Source organism: Ranitomeya imitator, chromosome 1, assembly GCF_032444005.1.
Source record: "Ranitomeya imitator isolate aRanImi1 chromosome 1, aRanImi1.pri, whole genome shotgun sequence".
NCBI lineage: Eukaryota > Metazoa > Chordata > Amphibia > Anura > Dendrobatidae > Ranitomeya > Ranitomeya imitator.
Window position 1 is genome coordinate 10,787,198 of NC_091282.1, and position 16,671 is coordinate 10,803,868.

The following is a 16,671-nucleotide window of genomic DNA, read 5'->3' on the forward strand; positions in this document are numbered from 1 at the left end:
TAACATCTGTCCTGAAGGCAAGTCGCACCTAGGTGTTAATAGGTACTTCCTTGGGACTAGTAGAATTGTGTCTCCATATCTCACCAGGAAGTCTAGCTATGGCCAAGAAGAAAGGAACACTTGACACCTCCTAGTGCTTGGAGGGGAGATGTTAATTGCAGCCTGAGGTTGGCTATTCCTGGGAACCATCTCACAAGTGTCTCCAGAGGAAAATAATATATATTCATTAGTGGAGCGGCCGTGGACCAATCAAACAGACTGCAATTATGATATTAACCTGGGGGGCCGGTCTAGAAACCTGACCTCAGACCAAAGTCATAAATTTAGGCTGCAGACAGAGAATTGTGTTCACATGATGGGGGCAGCCTGAGAAGCTGGTGTGATCCAATCTACATTCGTCCTACCCTCAGGGAGCAGAAGTAACTACCAGTTAGATGATTTCTGTAAGTTCTCCTCTTTATTTTATACTGTTTTGCATACGTTGTATGTCTTTTTATTATCATATTTTTATACCTTTTCTTATTGTAAGCACTGACCCTTTTGTTATTAAAGTATAAAACTTTAACAAGTTGAACCTTGAATGTTCTAAAAGAATCCATAGCCTAAGGTGTGTAAGCCTTATCAATGGTAGACATTACTAGCATTATTAGTCTGGGACTCATCGCCCATGTATTCGGTGAGTGGTGGCAGCGTGTAAGAGTGGGTGTGTGGCCTTGGTAAGTGTGTGATTTATGCTCCCATTACAGCATAGGACCGAGGTTGAATGCTGGACTGAGAGTGGGGAGATAGATTAACCGTTGCAGGCACAACCCCAAGTCACGTGTGAGAGCAGGCATGTGACAAATAAGTGACACCACGGAGAAGGGATCCGTGACAGTCATTAACTCAGTAAATTAGAATAAATAACAAAAAACACCTGCAAAGGCTTCCTAAGCATTTATAAAGGTTCCATATACTGTTTCAGTAGCTCCACAATCATGTGGAAGACTGCTGACCTGACATGTCCAGAAGGCAGTCATTGACACACTCCACAAAAAGGTAAGGGTAAGCCAGAAAAGATAATTGCTAAAGAAGCTGGCAGAGTGCTGTATCCAAGCATATTAACCCGTTTCTGACATTAGACGTACTATCCTGTCGAGGTGGGGTGGGCACCTATGACCACCGACGGGATAGTACGTCATATGCGATCGGCAGCGCTCACGGGGGGAGCGCCGCCGATCGCGGCCGGGTGTCAGCTGCCTATCGCAGCTGACATCCGGCACTATGTGCCAGAAGCGGTCACGGACCGCCCCCGGCACATTAACCCCCGGCACACCGCGATCAAAGATGATCGCGATGTGCCGGCGGTACAGGGGAGCATCGCGCAGGGAGGGGGCTCCCTGCGGGCTTCCCTGAGCCCCCCGCAGCAACGCGATGTGATCGCGTTGCTGCGAGGGTCTCTTACCTCCCTCCCTGCCTGCTCCAGCCCCGGATCCAAGATGGCCACGGATCCGGGTCCTGCAGGGAGGGAGGTGGCTTCACAGAGCCTGCTCAGAGCAGGCACTGTGAAGCCTGCAGTGCTGCATGTCAGATCGGTGATCTGACAGAGTGCTGTGCAAACTGTCAGATCATCGATCTGTGATGTCCCCCCCTGGGACAAAATAAAAAAGTTAAAAAAATTTTTTCCAAATGTGTAAAAAAATATAAAAAAAAATATTCCTAAATAAAAAAACAAAAAATATTATTCCCATAAATACATTTCTTCATCTAAATAAAAAAAATAAAAAAACAATAAAAGTACACATATTTAGTATCGCCGCATCCGTAACGACCCGACCTATAAAACTGGCCCACTAGTTAACCCCTTCAGTAAACACCGTACGAAAAAAAAAAAAACACGAGGCAAAAAACGCTTTACTATCATACCGCCGAACAAAAAGTGGAATAACACGCGATCAAAAAGACAGATATAAATAACCATGGTACCGCTGAAAACGTCATCTTGTCCCGCAAAAAACGAGCTGCCATACAGCATCATCAGCAAAAAAATAAAAAAGTTATAGTCCTCAGAATAAAACGATGCAAAAATAATTATTTTTTTCTGTTAAATAGTTTTTATCGTATAAAAGCGCCAAAACATAAAAAAATGATATAAATGAGGCATCGCTGTAATCGTACTGACTCGAAGAATAAAACTGCTTTATCAATTTTACCAAACGCGGAACGATATAAACGCCTCCCCCAAAAGAAATTCATGAACAGCTGGTTTTTGGTAATTCTTCCTCATAAAAATCGGAATAAAAAGCGATCAAAAAATGTCAAATGCCCGAAAATGTTACCAATAAAAACGTCAACTCGTCCCGCAAAAAACAAGACCTCACATGACTCTGTGGACCAAAATATGGAAAAGTAAATCAAACCCCCCTACATCACCCCCTTAGTTAGGGAAAAATTAAAAAAATGTATTTATTTCCATTTTCCCATTAGGGCAAGGGTTAGGGTTGGGGCTAAAGTTAGGGTTTAGATTACATTTACAGTTGGGAATAGGGTTGGGATTAGGGGTGTGTCAGTGTTAGAGGTGTGGTTAGGGTTACCGTTGGAATTAGGGTTAGGGGTGTGTTTGGATTAGGGTTTCAGTTATAATTGGGGGGTTTCCACTGTTTAGGCACATCAGGGCTCTCCAAACGCGACATGGCGTCCGATCTCAATTCCAACCAATTCTGCGTTGAAAAAGTAAAACAGTGCTCCTTCCCTTCCGAGCTCTCCCGTGTGCCCAAACAGGGGTTTACCCCAACATATGGTTTTTTTCCTGTTTAGGCACATCAGGGGCTCTGCAAATGGAACATTACGCCCGTAGACGATTCCATCAAAGTCTGCATTCCAAAACTTCAGTACTTCCCAACGTGTGCCCAAACAGTTTTTTCCCACATATGGGGTACCAGTGTACTCAGGACAAATAGGACAACAACTTTTGGGGTCCAATTTCTCCTGTTACCCTTGGGAAAATACAAAACTGGGGGCTAAAAAATATTTTTTGTGGGAAAAAAAAAGATTTTTTATTTTCACGGCTCTGCGTTATAAACTGTAGTGAAACACTTGGGGGTTCAAAGCTCTAACAACACATCTAGATGAGTTCCTTAGGGTGTCTAGTTTCCAAAATGGTGTCACTTGTGGGGGGTTTCTACTGTTTAGGTACATTAGGGGCTCTGCAAACGCAATGTGACACCTGTAGACCATTCCATCTAAGTCTGCATTCCAAATGGAGCTCCTTCCCTTCCGAGCCCTCCCATGCGCCCAAACAGTGGTTCCCCCCCACTTATGGGGTATCAGCGCACTCAGGACAAATTGGACAACAAATTTTGGGGTCCAATTTCTCCTGTTACCCTCGGGAAAATACAAAACTGGGGGGCTAAAAAATAATTTTTGTGGGAAAAAATTTTTGTTTTATTTTTACGGCTCTGCATTATAAACTTCTGTGAAGCCCTTGGTGGGTCAAAGCGCTCACCACACATCTAGATAAGTTCCTTAGGGGGTCTACTTTCCAAAATGGTGTCACTTGTGGGGGGTTTCAATGTTTAGGCACATCAGTGGCTCTCTAAACGCAACATGGCATCCCATCTCAATTCCTGTCAATTTTGCATTGAAAAGTCAAACAGCGCTCCTTCCCTTCCGAGCTCTCCCATGCGCCCAAACAGTGGTTTACCCCCACATATGGGGTATCAGCGTACTCAGGACAAATTGTACAACAACTTTTGGGGTCCAATTTCTTCTCTTACTCTTGGGTAAATAAAACATTGGGGCGAAAAGATAATTTTTGTGAAAAAATGATTTTTTATTTTTACGGTTCTGCATTATAAACTTCTGTGAAGCACTTGGCAGGTCAAAGTGCTCACCACACCTCTAGATAAGTTCCTTAGGGGGTCTACTTTCCAAAATGGTGTCACTTGTGGGGGGTTTCAATGTTTAGGCACATCAGTGGCTCTCTAAACGCAACATGGCATCCCATCTCAATTCCTGTCAATTTTGCATTGAAAAGTCAAACAGCGCTCCTTCCCTTCCGAGCTCTCCCATGCGCCCAAACAGTGGTTTACCCCCACATATGGGGTATCAGCGTACTCAGGACAAATTGTACAACAACTTTTGGGGTCCAATTTCTTCTCTTACTCTTGGGTAAATAAAACATTGGGGAGAAAAGATAATTTTTGTGAAAAAATGATTTTTTATTTTTACGGTTCTGCATTATAAACTTCTGTGAAGCACTTGGCAGGTCAAAGTGCTCACCACACCTCTAGATAAGTTCCTTAGGGGGTCTACTTTCCAAAATGGTGTCACTTGTGGGGGGTTTCAATGTTTAGGCACATCAGTGGCTCTCCAAACGCAACATGGCGTCCCATCTCAATTCCTGTCAATTTTGCATTGAAAAGTCAAACGGCGCTCCTTCCCTTCCGAGCTCTCCCATGTGCCCAAACAGTGGTTTACCCCCACATATGGGGTATCAGCGTACTCAGGACAAATTGTACAACAACTTTTGGGGTCCATTTTCTCCTGTTACCCTTGGTAAAATAAAACAAATTGGAGCTGAAGTAAATTTTTTGTGAAAAAAAGTTAAATGTTCATTTTTATTTAAACATTCCAAAAATTCCTGTGAAGCACCAGAAGGGTTAATAAACTTATTGAATATGGTTTTGAGCCCATTGAGGGGTGCAGTTTTTAGAATGGTGTCACACTTGGGTATTTTCTATCATATAGACCCCTCAAAATGACTTCAAATGAGATGTGGTCCCTAAAAAAAAATGGTGTTGTAAAAATGAGAAATTGCTGGTCAACTTTTAACCCTTATAACTCCCTAACAAAATAAAAATTTTGGTTCCAAAATTGTGCTCATGTAAAGTAGACATGTGAGAATTGTTACTTATTAAGTATTTTGTGTGATATATCGCTGTGATTTAATTGCATAAAAATTCAAAGTTGGAAAATTGCGAAATTTTCATAATTTTCGCCAAATTTCCATTTTTTTCACAAATAAACGCAGGTACTATCAAAGAATTTTTACCACTATCATGAAGTACAATATGTCACGAGAAAACATTGTCAGAATCACTGGGATCCGTTGAAGCGTTCCAGAGTTATAACCTCAAAGGGACAGTGGTCAGAATTGTAAAAATTGGCCCGGTCATTAACGTGCAAACCACCCTTGGGGGTAAAGGGGTTAATGGAAAGTTGAGTGGAAGGAAACTGTGGTAGAAAAAGGTGCACAAGCAACTGGGATAACCGCAGCCTTCAAAAGATTGTTAAGAAAAGGCCATTCAAAAATTTGGCGGAGATTCACAAGGAGTGGACTGCTGCTGGAGTCAATGCTTCCAGAGCCTCCACACACAGACGTATCCAGGACATGGGCTACAAATGTCGTATTCCTTGCGTCAAGCCACTCGGGACCAATAGACAACACCAGAAGCATCTTACCTGGACCAAGGAGAAAAGAACTGGACTGTTGTCAGTGGTCCAAGGTGTTGTTTTCAGATGAAAGTAAATTTTGCATTTAATTTGGAAATCAAGGTCCCAGAGTCTGGAGGAAGAGTAGAGAGGCCACAATCCAAGCTGCTGGAGGTCTAGCGTGAAATTTCCACAATCATCGATCGTTTGGGGCGCCATGTCATCTGCTGGTGTATGTAAATGGTGTTTTTTATCAAGACCAAAGTCAGCGCAGCCGTATACCAGGAAATTTTAGAGCACTTCATGCTTCCCTCTGCTGACAAGCTTTTTGGGGATGGAAATTTAATTCTCCAGCAGGACTTGGCCCCTGTCCACACTGCCAAAAGTAGCAATACCTGGTTTACAAACAACAGTATCACTGGGCTTGATTCGCCAGCAAACTCGCCTGATCTTAACCCCCTAGCTATGGGGTATTATCAAGAGAAAGATGAGACACCAGACCCAACAATGCAGAGGAGCTGAAGGCTGCTAGCAAAGAAACGCTTATTACAGTGATGAATATGCGGCTCCACCCCTATGGGAGGTGGAGCCGCATATTCATCACTGTAATGTGCGGCACCACGTGACCGCTCATACAGGAAGAGCTGCGACGCTGAGAGGAAGCATCGAGGGAGCTGGGTAAGTATTTTAATGCCAGCAGGCGGGCGCACAGGGGGTGGGAGGGGAGAGATTACCGGGAACTTTATTTACACTGCAAAAAAAAAAAAAAAAGATTTTTAATTCCTTCGCTCCAACGAACGCTGCTGGAGAGAAGAAATGAATGGGGCTTCAGCACCACAAGCTGGGGGCACAGCGCTTACTGTAGCGCTGTCTCCTGCACGGCACACGGACTGCACACGGACAGCATCCGTGTGCGGTACGTGTTTTACACGGACCCATTGACTTTAATGGGTCTGTGTGATCCGTGCGCTCCCACGAACACTGACATGTCTGTGTTTTTCAAACGGACACACGGTCCATGAAAACACGCTGACATGTGCAGAGACACATTGATTTTAATGTGTCTACGTGAGCCAGTGTCTCCGGTACATGAGGAAACTGACACCTCACGTACCGGTGCCACTGACATGTGAAACCGGCCTAAGGGCTTATGTTAAAGTCGCAAACAGATGTAAATTGGATTGTACTCACAATCACTTTTTTCGGTCCTGATATTGGAACTTTTTTTTCACACACATGGGTATGAGCCCTAAGGCTGGGTATTTATCCTCTGGAATCCTCTCACTCTACAGCTGTTCAATCAACCTAGCACTGAATATGGCTGATTAACGCCTCTCAGCACTTCTTGTGCTGGAGCATTTTACTGGGTTGCTACTGTATCACTGAAGCTAATACACACACGGCTCCTTTGTATCATATACCCCCCCACAGCTCTTCTCTGTTGTATTCCCCCCACACATACAGCTCCACTCAATCATATTTCCCACACACAGCTCCACTCTGTCACATTCCCCCACACACACAGCTCCTTTCCATCATATTCCCCCTCAGCTCCGCCCAAATACCCCCACACAGCGCCTTGTTAAATTTCCTAAACACACTGCATCTGTGTCATATTTGAGCCATGCACAGCACCTCTCTGTCATACTGTCATGATTCACACCGTGACCGTCACCCCTACGTCACGGTTCGGGGTGACTTTAGGCCAACAGACGACTATAACATGTGAAGGGGGCTTATCTTAGGTATCCCTCCACTGCTACAATGTGATGAAAAAACAGACACAATGCTACAGACCTCTTAGTTTACAGCAGGGGCTTATTTTAGGTATCCCACTGCTCTTCAATATACCATGAACTGCAGGGATTTATGTATATCACGCTTTACAGTTCCGCTTGAAAACTTGCAGCTCTCTGGCGCCCCCCTCACTCTCAGGTCAGACTAGGTAATGCACCTAGGGTAATTAGTCGCCAGAAAGGCTGCCTGCTATGTACTGGCTATTGGGCACGCTGCAGCGAGGCGATATAACTACTCCCACTCAGGCAGGAACAATAATTATCAACGCCGCAGTCGCTACAATGACTCCCAAAAGCACAGAACAAAGGTATGCTGCCACCAGCTTCGATTAAACGGGTCCGAAGCTAACCCAAAACAGTAGTGTAATTCTCTTCAGAAGACCTAGGGTGTTATGTTTGCTAATGACAGGTGTTATGAAGGCAATCCAGAAACACAGTGTGCATAGCGATCAGAGCGCACACAGTGATCTGACAAATACCCAAAAATACAAGAACGAGCTCTGAGACGTGGAAACTCTGTAGACTGCACACCTGATCCTATCCTAAACACAACTAGAAGCGGCTGTGGATTGCGCCTAACAACTACCTAGGCAACTCGGCACAGCCTAAGAAGCTAGCTAGCCTGAAGATAGAAAAATAGGCCTGACTTGCCCCAGAGAAATTCCCCAAAGGAAAAGGCAGCCCCCCACATATAATGACTGTGAGTAAGATGAAAAGACAAAACGTAGGGATGAAATAGATTCAGCAAAGTGGGGCCCGATATTCTAGGACAGAGCGAGGACAGTAAAGCGAACTTTGCAGTCTACAAAAAACCCTAAAGCAAAACCACGCAAAGGGGGCAAAAAAAAACCCACCGTGCCGAACTAACGGCACGGTGGTACACCCTTTGCGTCTCAGAGCTTCCAGCAAAACAAAAGACAAGCTGGACAGAAAAAAAGCAACAAAAAAGCAAAAAGCACTTAGCTATACAGAGCAGCAGGTCACAGGAACAATCAGGAGAAGCTCAGATCCAACACTGAAACATTGACAAGGAGCAAGGATAGCAGCATCAGGCGGAGTTAAGTAATGAAGCAGTTAACGAGCTCACCAGAACACCTGAGGGAGGGAGCTCAGAAGCTGCAGTACCACTTGTGACCACAGGAGTGAATTCAGCCACAGAATTCACAACAGTACCCCCCCTTGAGGAGGGGTCACCGAACCCTCACCAGAGCCCCCAGGCCGACCAGGATGAGCCGCATGAAAGGCACGAACAAGATCGGAAGCATGAACATCAGAGGCAAAAACCCAGGAATTATCTTCCTGAGCATAACCCTTCCATTTAACCAGATACTGGAGTTTCCGTCTAGAAACACGAGAATCCAAAATCTTCTCCACAATATACTCCAATTCCCCCTCCACCAAAACCGGGGCAGGAGGCTCAACAGATGGAACCATAGGTGCCACGTATCTCCGCAACAACGACCTATGGAATACATTATGTATGGAAAAGGAGTCTGGGAGGGTCAAACGAAAAGACACAGGATTGAGAACCTCAGAAATCCTATACGGACCAATAAAACGAGGTTTAAATTTAGGAGAGGAAACCTTCATAGGAATATGACGAGAAGATAACCAAACCAGATCCCCAACACGAAGTCGGGGACCCACACGGCGTCTGCGATTAGCGAAAAGTTGAGCTTTCTCCTGGGACAAGATCAAATTGTCCACTACCTGAGTCCAGATCTGCTGCAACCTATCCACCACAGAATCCACACCAGGACAGTCCGAAGACTCAACCTGTCCTGAAGAGAAACGAGGATGGAACCCAGAATTGCAAAAAAATGGAGAAACCAAGGTAGCAGAGCTGGCCCGATTATTAAGGGCGAACTCAGCCAACGGCAAAAAGGACACCCAATCATCCTGGTCTGCAGAAACAAAACATCTCAGATATGTTTCCAAGGTCTGATTGGTTCGTTCGGTCTGGCCATTAGTCTGAGGATGGAAAGCCGAGGAAAAGGATAGGTCAATGCCCATCCTACCACAAAAGGCTCGCCAAAACCTTGAAACAAACTGGGAACCTCTGTCAGAAACAATATTCTCAGGAATGCCATGCAACCGAACCACATGCTGAAAGAACAAAGGTACCAAATCAGAGGAGGAAGGCAATTTAGCCAAGGGCACCAGATGGACCATTTTAGAAAAGCGATCACAGACCACCCAAATGACTGACATCTTTTGAGAAACGGGAAGGTCAGAAATGAAATCCATCGAAATATGTGTCCAAGGCCTCTTTGGGACCGGCAAGGGCAAAAGCAACCCACTGGCACGAGAACAGGAGGGCTTAGCCCTAGCACAAATTCCACAGGACTGCACAAAAGTACGTACATCCCGTGACAGAGATGGCCACCAGAAGGATCTAGCCACCAACTCTCTGGTACCAAAGATTCCAGGATGACCAGCCAACACCGAACAATGAAGTTCAGAGATAAGTTTATTAGTCCACCTATCAGGGACGAACAGTTTCTCTGCTGGACAACGATCAGGTTTATTCGCCTGAAATTTTTGCAGCACCCGCCGCAAATCAGGGGAGATGGCAGACACAATGACTCCTTCCTTGAGGATACCCGCTGGCTCAGATAAACCCGGAGAGTCGGGCACAAAACTCCTAGACAGAGCATCCGCCTTCACATTTTTAGAGCCCGGAAGGTACGAAATCACAAAGTCGAAGCGGGCAAAAAATAACGACCAACGGGCCTGTCTAGGATTCAAGCGCTTGGCAGACTCGAGATAAGTCAAGTTCTTATGATCAGTCAATACCACCACGCGATGCTTAGCTCCTTCAAGCCAATGACGCCACTCCTCGAATGCCCACTTCATGGCCAGCAACTCTCGATTGCCCACATCATAATTACGCTCAGCGGGCGAAAACTTCCTGGAAAAGAAAGCACATGGTTTCATCACTGAGCAATCAGAACCTCTCTGTGACAAAACCGCCCCTGCTCCAATCTCAGAAGCATCAACCTCGACCTGGAACGGAAGAGAAACATCTGGCTGACACAACACAGGGGCAGAACAAAAAAGACGCTTCAACTCCTGAAAGGCTTCCACAGCAGCAGAAGACCAATTAACCAAATCAGCACCCTTCTTGGTCAAATCGGTCAATGGTTTGGCAATGCTAGAAAAATTACAGATGAAGCGACGATAAAAATTAGCAAAGCCCAGGAACTTTTGCAGACTTTTCAGAGATGTCGGCTGAATCCAATCCTGGATGGCTTGAACCTTAACTGGATCCATCTCGATAGTAGAAGGGGTAAAGATGAACCCCAAAAATGAAACTTTCTGCACACCGAAGAGACACTTTGATCCCTTCACAAACAAAGAGTTAGCACGCAGGACCTGAAAAACCATTCTGACCTGCTTCACATGAGACTCCCAATCATCTGAGAAGATCAAAATGTCATCCAAGTAAACAATCAGGAATTTATCCAGATACTCACGGAAGATGTCATGCATAAAAGACTGAAACACAGATGGAGCATTGGCAAGTCCGAACGGCATCACTAGATACTCAAAATGACCCTCGGGCGTATTGAATGCAGTTTTCCATTCATCTCCTTGCCTGATTCTCACCAGATTATACGCACCACGAAGATCTATCTTAGTGAACCAACTAGCCCCCTTAATCCGAGCAAACAAGTCAGATAACAATGGCAAGGGATACTGAAATTTAACAGTGATCTTATTAAGAAGGCGGTAATCAATACATGGTCTCAGCGAACCATCCTTCTTGGCTACAAAGAAGAACCCTGCTCCCAGTGGTGATGACGATGGGCGAATATGTCCCTTCTCCAGGGATTCCTTCACATAACTGCGCATAGCGGCGTGTTCGGGCACGGATAAATTAAATAATCGACCTTTAGGGAATTTACTACCAGGAATCAAATTGATAGCACAATCACAATCCCTATGCGGAGGTAGAGCATCGGACTTGGGCTCTTCAAATACATCCTGATAATCAGACAAGAACTCTGGGACCTCAGAAGGGGTGGATGACGAAATCGACAAAAATGGAACATCACCATGTACCCCCTGACAACCCCAGCTGGATACCGACATGGAATTCCAATCCAATACTGGATTATGGGTTTGTAGCCATGGCAACCCCAACACGACCACATCATGCAGATTATGCAACACCAGAAAGCGAATAACTTCCTGATGTGCAGGAGCCATGCACATGGTCAGCTGGGCCCAATATTGAGGTTTATTCTTGGCCAAAGGTGTAGCATCAATTCCTCTCAATGGAATAGGACACCGCAAAGGCTCCAAGAAAAACCCACAACGTTTAGCATAATCCAAATCCATCAGATTCAGGGCAGCGCCTGAATCCACAAACGCCATGACAGAAAACGACGACAAAGAGCATATCAAGGTAATGGACAGAAGGAATTTGGACTGTACAGTACCAATGACGGCAGACCTAGCGGACCGCTTAGTGCGCTTAGGACAATCAGAAATAGCATGAGTGGAATCACCACAGTAGAAACACAGACCATTCAGACGTCTGTATTCCTGCCGTTCAACTCTAGTCATAGTCCTATCGCACTGCATAGGCTCAGGTTTAACCTCAGGCAGTACCGCTAAATGGTGCACAGATTTACGCTCGCGCAAGCGTCGACCGGTCTGAATGGCCAAAGACAAAGACTCATTCAAACCAGCAGGCATAGGAAATCCCACCATGACATCCTTAAGAGCCTCAGAGAGACCCTTTCTGAACAAAGCTGCCAGCGCAGATTCATTCCACTGAGTGAGTACTGACCATTTCCTAAATTTCTGACAATATACTTCTATATCATCCTGACCCTGGCACAAAGCCAGCAAATTTTTCTCAGCCTGATCCACTGAATTAGGTTCATCGTACAGCAATCCGAGCGCCAGGAAAAACGCATCGACACTACTCAATGCAGGGTCTCCTGGCGCAAGAGAAAATGCCCAGTCTTGAGGGTCGCTGCGCAAAAAAGAAATAATAATCAAAACCTGTTGAACAGGATTACCAGAAGAATGAGGTTTCAAGGCCAGAAATAGCTTACAATTATTTTTGAAACTTAGAAACTTAGTTCTATCTCCAAAAAACAAATCAGGAATAAGAATTCTTGGTTCTAACATAGATTTCTGATCAATAGTATCTTGAATTTTTTGTACATTTATAACGAGATTATCCATTGAAGAGCACAGACCCTGAATATCCATGTCCACACCTGTGTCCAGAATCACCCAAATGTCTAGGGGAAAAAAAAAAAGAAGTGAACACAGAGCAGAAGAAAGAAAAAAAAAAAAAAAAATGATGTCAGAAGTATTTCTTTCCCTCTATTGAGAATCATTAGTTATGGCTCCTTGTACTGTTATGTTTGCTAATGACAGGTGTTATGAAGGCAATCCAGAAACACAGTGTGCATAGCGATCAGAGCGCACACAGTGATCTGACAAATACCCAAAAATACAAGAACGAGCTCTGAGACGTGGAAACTCTGTAGACTGCACACCTGATCCTATCCTAAAACACAACTAAAAGCGGCTGTGGATTGCGCCTAACAACTACCTAGGCAACTCGGCACAGCCTAAGAAGCTAGCTAGCCTGAAGATAGAAAAATAGGCCTGACTTGCCCCAGAGAAATTCCCCAAAGGAAAAGGCAGCCCCCCACATATAATGACTATGAGTAAGATGAAAAGACAAAACGTAGGGATGAAATAGATTCAGCAAAGTGGGGCCCAATATTCTAGGACAGAGCAAGGACAGTAAAGCGAACTTTGCAGTCTACAAAAAACCCTAAAGCAAAACCACGCAAAGGGGGCAAAAAAAAACCCACTGTGCCGAACTAACGGCACGGTGGTACACCCTTTGCGTCTCAGAGCTTCCAGCAAAACAAAAGACAAGCTGGACAGAAAAAAAGCAACAAAAAAGCAAAAAGCACTTAGCTATACAGAGCAGCAGGTCACAGGAACAATCAGGAGAAGCTCAGATCCAACACTGAAACATTGACAAGGAGCAAGGATAGCAGCATCAGGCGGAGTTAAGTAATGAAGCAGTTAACGAGCTCACCAGAACACCTGAGGGAGGGAGCTCAGAAGCTGCAGTACCACTTGTGACCACAGGAGTGAATTCAGCCACAGAATTCACAACACTAGGGTACGTTTTAGAACAGGAGAACAAATCTAGTATTTTAAATATTTTACTCCATTAAAGATTAAGGCAGTGTTTATAAAAAGGTATAAAAGATGTTACAATATGAGACAATTGACAATATGCACAAGGTAATTATAAAAATAACAGGGGTTAAATGAGAAATTAACACTTACATGTGTTAAGGTAATTTCAGGCAACCAGGCTAGTGGGCGGAGCTCCAAATATCCCAGTTCATCAGGGCTAGCATTAAGAGCTCTTCAATTCAGACTCAGACAGACTCTGACAGACTCTGAAGGCTGGGTAAAGCCCACGCTTACCATGGTGGATAGATCCGCCAATGGAGATTCACAAACTGGACGTATTATTTTCCTAGCCTAAACCGTTGGCCCAATATCTCACAATAATGGAACAAAGGACTTCTTGCCTTTAAAGAAGGAGATCAGACCAGTTTCTGCTGGAGGAAGGTTTGAGCCGACACAAGCGATCGTAAAAATTCTTTTGGGAGGGGCATGAGGGCTTTGGGAGCTGCACATACACATCTCAGAACAGGAACACAGAGAAGGGGGGTTTTTGCCCACAGCATGGGCTAGCAAGAGAAACTAAAACTTATATACATTTTCCTCACACCTCCCCCTTCTGGTGTGCGCTACGGAGGCAGGACCGCTCAGTGCTCCTCCATGCGCACCTCAACAGGTTCACGATCACTCCCACTTTCTCAGGCTCTGGCTTTAGGGTGCCCCCGCCTACCCGGTGCCCCAGGTAGTGGACCTCACTCATGCCCATCTGGCGCTTTCCCGACTTGATAGTCAGTCCAGCTCGGAGAATTCACCTTCGCACCTCCTCGAGATGCTGCTGGTGTCCCTTCCAGGAGGAACTGAAGATGGCAATGTCATCCAAGGACGCCACTGCGTACTTCTAGAGTCCCTGAAGCAGGAGGTTGACCATCCGCTTTAAAGTGGCTGGGGCATTCTTCATGCCGAAGGGCATGACCGTGGACTCATACAGTCCAAAGGGCGTGATAAAGGCAGACTTCTCCTGCGCCTCGGGGCTCAGGGGAATCTGCCAGTATCCTCTACTCAGATCCATTATTGTCAGGTATTTTGCGCCAGCTAACCTCTCAAGCAGCTCCTCGATGCGCGGCATTGGGTGCGCGACTGTCACGGGGGTATTGGGTAGACTAAAGCTGATTACCCGGGCCCCTGCGATATCCCTCAGACTGGGGAAAACCCTGTCTGTCTCTCTCCCAGAATTTACACTGATGGTGTGCTTGTCTGGGCTGCCAGGCCTGACCCTGACTCCTGTTTCAGCCCTATGCTGAAACCTCCACCCGCCACCCAGTGATAAGACCACACACCAACCTACACAGAAAGTACAGACAGGGAAAACTAAAAACACACCTCGCTGCAGACACACAGGAAAACACTATAATGTGCACAAGGCAAAAATAAACACAAATATAGGAAGGAGAAATATGACAAAGGGTTATACACCACCAGATACGATACTTCAACTCCTAGACCACCACTCCAGACCGAGATCACCAGGCACAAGACACAAGCTATAATCGGCGACGCCCAAAGTCCAGAATGACTATTTAAAGGCCACGGGCGTGACCCAGCCTCCAACCAGATTACCAGCAAGATTAACCCTGGATAACCTGGATAAAATGTAGCCGGCGCCACTGAGCGTATAGTGGACAAATGAGGAATTACCGGTCTGTCAGACGCCCAAGTGTGAACAGCGTCCGACATGACAGCGTCAGAGGCTGTGATGGCGTTGAGCTCCCTGTAGTCCACTCCACGCAGAACCAGGTGGTCCGATCCTTCTTTGGCACGAGAACTACAGGTGAGACCTACGCACTCTTTGACAGTCGAATCACCCCCAGCTGTAACATCTCATCGATCTCCTGGCGCATAACCTGCTGCACCTGGTCGGAGACTCGATAAGGTGTTCGCCGCGGTGGGGCAAGATTCCCGGTGTCCACCTAGTGGACTGCTAACTCAGTCCTTCCAGGTCGGTTGGAGAACACGGCCCGGAAGGGTTCCAGCTTGGTCCGCAACTGCAATCGCTGGGGTTCGGTTAGTGAGGCGCTTACCTCCACATCCTCGATGGAGCCACCGGCCTTGGCTTGGGCCAGCATGTCCAGGAGGGTGTCTTCCTCCCCACCTTCGGGCAAGCTGCAGACCGGTAGGACGAAAGGTTCACGTTCGTGATGAGCCTTCATCATGTTGACGTGAAAGGCCTTTCGCCTACCCCGAGCATGGTCAAGCGTCACCACGTAGGTGACCGGGTTGAGCTGTTGGTGGACGACGTACGGGCCCTCCTAGACTGCCTGAAGCTTATCCGTTGGTACGGGGACCAGCACCCACACCTTTTGACCCACGTGGTAGGTCCGCTCCAAGGCATTCTGGTCGTACCAGTGCTTCTGGTCAGCCTGAGCCTGCATCATATTTCATGCACCAACTGCGTCAAGGTTTGCACCTTGTCATGGAAGTGCATGACATACTCCACTATGGATACTTCAGAATGATTCGGCTCCTCTTCCCAGGATTCCTTTACCAACCAAGGGGCCCCTGGACTCGCCTGCCATACAGGAGCTCGAAGGGGGAGAACCCAGTCGAGGCCTGCGGAACCTCTCGGTAAGCGAATAGCAGGTGTGGGAGGTACCGCTCCCAGTTGCGCCCTTGGGTCTCAACCAGCATGCGTAGCATCTGTTTGAGGGTACCATTGAAGCGTTCACACAGGCCATTGGTCTGTGGGTTATACGCTCTCGATACCAGGTGCTTCACCTGCATTCTCTTACAGAGAGCCTCCATTAGGTGAGACATGAATTGGGTCCCTTGATCAGTAAGCATTTCCCTGGGAAATCCTACACATGAAAATATAGCCAACAGGGCATCCGCCACCTTATCTGTCCTAGTTGACGACAGAGCTACTGCCTCTGGGTACCGGGTAGCGTAGTCTACCACAGTAAGGATGTATTGCTTTCCAGAGCTGCTGGGGACGGCCTGTGGGCCCACAATGTCCACCGCAATCCTCTGGAAAGGCTTCTCTATCACTAGCAAAGGGATCAGGGGAGCCTTAAGAGCAGGCCCCGCCTTCCCCACTCTTTGACAGGTGATACAGGAGCGGCAGTAGTTTGACACATCTGTCCCCATCTTAGGCCAATAGAAGTGTTGAGACAGCCGGGCCTTAGTTTTGATGATCCCCAAGTGTCCAGCTAGCGGGATCTCATGGGCAATCCGTAACAACTCACTCCGGAATTGCTGCGGGACGACCAGCTGTCTTTCCCTCAACCAC